This window comes from Ursus maritimus, unplaced genomic scaffold (genome assembly GCF_017311325.1).
Source record: "Ursus maritimus isolate PB19 unplaced genomic scaffold, ASM1731132v1 scaffold_5, whole genome shotgun sequence".
Taxonomy (NCBI): domain Eukaryota; kingdom Metazoa; phylum Chordata; class Mammalia; order Carnivora; family Ursidae; genus Ursus; species Ursus maritimus.
This window is the reverse complement of record NW_024426663.1, coordinates 69,925,731-69,930,935: the sequence shown is the minus strand read 5'-3', so window position 1 is coordinate 69,930,935 and position 5,205 is coordinate 69,925,731. Positions and strand designations below refer to the sequence as shown.

Here is a 5,205-nt window from a genome sequence, read left to right as displayed (position 1 = left end):
GTCTGCCTTCGGCTCAGGGCGTGATCCCGGCATTATGGGATCGAGCCTCACGTCAGGCTCCTCCGCTATGAGCCTGCTTCTTCCTCTCCCACTCCCCCTGCTTCCCTCTCTCGCTGGCTGTCTCTGTCTCTAGTAAATAAATAAAATCTTAAAAAAAAAGAATTGAAAGAGAAAAAATAAAATTGTGATTTGGGGAAGATTTAGTGGTTTTGTACCTGAAAACAACAATGATCACAATAAATCATGTTCAGTAAAGTATTTGGACTAATAAGTTTTGCACAAAGTTGTCAGGTAAAATATAAACATAATAAAATCAGTAGCATCCCTCCCTAACCAGTTATAACCAACTATAAATAAGATACTTTGTAGAAAATTCACAAAACCTAAAATGTATTTAGGACTTAGCTTAACCACAACTACACAAGAAATATACGGAAAAATTCTGAAGGTAATAAGGTAGAAAATGATCTGGATGAGTGGAGAGACATTGCTGGCCTTTAATCAGTGATAATATACTTTTTAAAACATCTAATTTTTAATATTAGTTACTTTGATTAATTTCATTCAGACCCCCAGTTGGATACTTTGGAGAACCATGAAAAATTTATTCAAGAATATAAATGGAAGAATAAAGGTTAACAAGTAGTTAAATATCGTGTTAACCGTTGCCACTTAAAGTGTGAGTCTTGGACAGGCATCATCATTGTCATCGTAGTGGTGCGATCTGGTACTTTATGGAAAACACAGACTCTTGGGACTCACCCCAGACCTAGTGGGTCAGAATATGTATTTTATCAAGATCCCCGAGTGATCTGTATACAGGTGTGTGTGTGTGTGTGTATACAGGCTTATATATGTTTATTACTAGAGGAGAGATTACTCTAAATCAGTAAGAAAAAGATAAATACCTTGACATAAGATTGCCAACAGTTGAACCAAGAACTTACAGAAAAAGACTAAAAAATCAGTAATCTTATAAGAAGAGGTTCATGTTCTTTGGTAAATAGAAAAATGAAAAACAAAATTTTAGCACAGCCGCCTTTATTGTGAACAGCAGCTGGGACACTTCCAGCAATAGTAAATTAACTTACAAAAGCAGGGATTCAATGAAGTCACCTGGTTGGGACCTTTGGGAGGTCATATGTAGATGCTGACCCAGAGCAGCAAGAAGAGGACTCCAAAGCCCGTGAAGAGTGAGGCCACCAAGGAGATGAGGAGCTCTTTGTAGATACCCTGAGTGTACTTGGTTGAGGTGACCTCTCAACCACCTCTCAAGGTGGTGAAGAACATGCCAGTGGCCAGTAGCGCCATGGTCAGTTGGGGGAAGGCAGCCAGGTTCACTGGGCTGGCGTATCTGCTCATGGCCTCAAGCTCCATTTTGCCAGGAACAGGGTCACCCAGTGCTTCTCTACTGGAATAGAAAAATGAAAATTATATAAGGAGATATCATTTTGGATATATTATGGGCTTGGATAATGCCACATGTTTGGCAGCATGTGAACTCCGGGAATCCTGACATTCTCTTGTGGGACTATAGATTGCTGCAGGACTCCTTGCAAGTTCTGAAGCAGTTCTTAGTAAAATTAAATACTTACATGCTCAGTGGACCAGCAGTCCCAGTCCTGGACATAGACCCCAAAGTCTACAAGGGAGCACACACAGGTTGACGAGCACAGTGTCGCTTATGGTGTCAGCAAGCTGCGGACTCTCCGGGCATTCATAGCTTTAGGATGGACAGGTGTGTGTGGTGGGTGTATGCTGTGGAGTACTACACAGTTATATTAGACAGTGGACTAAACACACATGCTGAAAACAGCATGCCTTGGGGCGCCTGGGGGCTCAGTCAGTTAGCATCTGCCTTTGGCTCAGGTCGTGATCCCAGGGTCCTGGGATCAAGTCCCACATCGGGCTCTCTGTTCAGTGGGGAGCCTGCTTCCCCCCACCCCTGCTCATGCGCTCTCTCTCACTCGCTCTATCTCAAATAAATAAAGGAAATCTTAAAAAAAAAAAAAAAAAAAGTCGTGTTTCCTACAACATGCCTTGTGGGAAAGTAAAAATAACTAGCTCGGTAGCATTGTTTTTGTAAGTTAAAAAGATAAGAACAAAAACTGTTCACTTTATGAGACCACATAGAAAAGGGGCAGGCACATCAAATACATTGGAATAGTTTACTAGTTTAGGGAGGTATGGAATAGGAATGGAGAATAGATGAAATATACCAAATAACTGAATTGAGAAAAGGGACTAATGGTAATAATTTGCTGTGAATTAAGGTGCATAATTAACTTTTTGGAAGAGAAAGAGGAAGGCAGAGACAGAATGTAAATAATAGAATCTTAATGTAAATTATAAAAATAATTATGTAAATTATAATGCAATTATTAAAATGTAAAAGTCAGTATTCCCTGTATTCAAGAGTTTTGAGATCTACCATCTCAATAATAATACAATAATACAATACTTAGAAGTGATCCTTCTCCTGAACGTTTTAATACATTAATACTCTAATCCCAAGAAAACTTTTTAGAGCCATGATGGTGTAAAAATTATCTGTATAAAAATTTAAATTCTGTTGAGATGGCCTTGTTTTTTTTAAGGATTTTATTTATTTATTTGAGAGTGAGAGTGGATGAGAGAGAGAGTGAACGAGCATGAGCAGGGGAGGGGCAGAAGGAGAGGGAGAAGCAGACTCCCTTCTGAGCAGGGAGCCTGATGCGGGGAGCCCAAGGCGGGGCTGGATCCCAGGACCCTGAGATCATGACCTGAGCCGAAGGTAGATGCTTAACCGACTGAGCCACCCAGGCGCCCCTGTAGAGATGTAGTTAAGCCACAGTTTACAAACTGGAGGATGAAGGGTCAAATTGAAATAGCAGATGTGTCTTGTCTGGTCTGTGTGATCTTCCTAAATATTATAGGTCATCACTAAGACTGAATAATGGTTAAATTTCACATAAAAGTCTTGGCAGATCACAGGTTCTGGCTGCATGGGCCCCCTGTTTTTATGTGGCAGTGCTTTGGTAGTTGTGGGGGAGCAGCTGCTATCTGAATGTGGACCATGCATTCTCCAGGTCCTCACATCCTTGCCTGATACCCTGACATTGAGATCAGCCGTCCAGCTCCTGCTGACAGCGGATCTGGTGAGGCCTTAAGGAGAGCTTGTGGTGGAACGTGCCCCGAGGCTCAGCAAAGAGGACTCTCTTTCATCATGTCCTGAGGGTCTCAAGTTTAACTGCCACCTCTCTCGCTTGTATCCTTCCACAGACCTTTAGGCTGATTGCACTGGGGTTCTTTCATTCTGCTTCTGCATATACTCAGATGGTTTTTCAATCCTTCTGCCCACAAGTGGACTTCTAGCCTGTTGAATGTAATCTCCCCATTGCCCTTCTCTGACTGTCTTCGCTTCAGATAAATCTTTTCTTCCCCCTTTTCCAATCTCATATAAATGCACACAATAATAATATCTGTCAGACTGATGGCTAGAAAGCACTAAAACCGTATTTTTATAGTGTTGAGTCTAGCAACACTTGTCTCATTGTAATATAGGCCAATGAGTTGTCTTACATAAGTTTGCAGGAATATTTCCAGTCTTCCTCTTAAATCTGTGTTCATTCATTTCTTATCACAGGTGCTCTAATTTTAGGAATGCTGTCGATTTTATCAAGTATTATTAATGATGAGTATTAACATGATTTATTTCTAGGTGTCTGTTTTTATATGTACTTTTTGGCCATTTATTCAGCAACATGAAACACCTCCCATGTACTTGGTGTGATACCAGGGGCCAGGGATGTCTGTGGGAATAGGGCTTCTTCTGCGCTCCCAGGAGCTTACAGAATGTAGAGAAGAGGTATGAAACAATGAATAAAAGCCTATGTAGGGAGGGTAGTAGGTGAAGTATAGAGTGGTTATTTTTACCTGTGGAGATGAAGGGTATGAGAGGGAAAATTTTCATAGATTCATGGAGGAAGTGACCAGACAAGATATGTTTTCTGCCCCTCATTAACCCTGGTCCTGGCTCCTTTACTGGCTTTCTTTATTACTTAATTTTACTTTTTTTCCCCTTGATTAAAATGACTCCTGAGTGCACAAAACATGGCTATAATCTAATGAACAGCATTATTTTTGTTAAGAAAAAAACACTTGTAGAGAAAAAAAAAAAACAACTGCGAGTATAGCTCTTTTCACCACTTCACTTTAATAAAAAGGATAATTACTCTGGCTTTGGAAAATAACAAGATTTCACATAGTTTCCATCACTTAAGGGATTTCTTATTCCTGTATCATTAACTCCCCCAATACAAGTCTTCTCCAGTCCCGATGAGATATTTTGTTTCAGCATCTGCTCGGTGCCCAGGGCATGAGGCAATTTTAGCAGGACCCAGAAAGACTCTTTTTTTCCCTCCTCTTTTCTGAGCTACAAATGTGTTTTAACATCCATTGGAAAAAAAATATCTGTTGCCATTCAAACATGCAATTTTATGGAAAGAATTATGTCAGGTCAGACTGAAGTCCGTGACTAAGTTAAAAATTGGAAAATAAATGGTAAGCGAATAGCAGCAGAAGTGGGAAATAGAAATGGAAAAACTGAGGGTAGATCTTAGGTGACTGAAGTTTAAACAATTCCGGACTAGGTGCTTTTTATGATCACTTTGAACTTCAGCATTCAGTGGTTTTATGAAATCTCTTTCCTCGTGGGAGACCCTGAGACTTCTCAGAGACTGAAGTGTCCACTGAGGTATGGCAAGGAAGCCCACGTGTACTAAGGTGTACTAAGGCTGAGATACAAATTAAGTCCCTTGGGATAATGAACATGGCCCCTAGAACATGCAGTTACTCCTGCCCGACAGGAGGGTTCAGCTGATGACGAGCAAAAGGAAACTACAATGGCTAGAGGATAAGAAAGATTCCCACAAGTGACATCGAGGCTCCTGCAAAATGAAATCTCTCACCACACGGCTGACTTTCCAATACAGGTCATGCTAGAAGAAATCCTAAATCAACTTTCTCTTCCTTCAGGAGGCAGTGGTTTGCAAATCATCCTATGAAGAGACTTTCAAAGAATAAAGAACGAAAAGAAATAGGAAAAGCATAGAGGTGTATCAAGCAGTCCATTAGTATAAATTTTGTGTGTGTGTGGATTCGTGTGATATTTGTCAGCTTTGGAAGTTGTAATTTTTTATTTACTCTAAATAAATGTTTACTCCC

At 40.4% G+C, this 5,205-nt stretch overlaps 1 pseudogene; it reads right to left on the bottom strand.

The window, feature by feature from the left end:
* Positions 1–1,137: 1,137 nt before the first annotated feature.
* On the bottom strand, positions 1,138–1,377 carry LOC103670549 (annotated as a pseudogene).
* Positions 1,378–5,205: the final 3,828 nt, after the last annotated feature.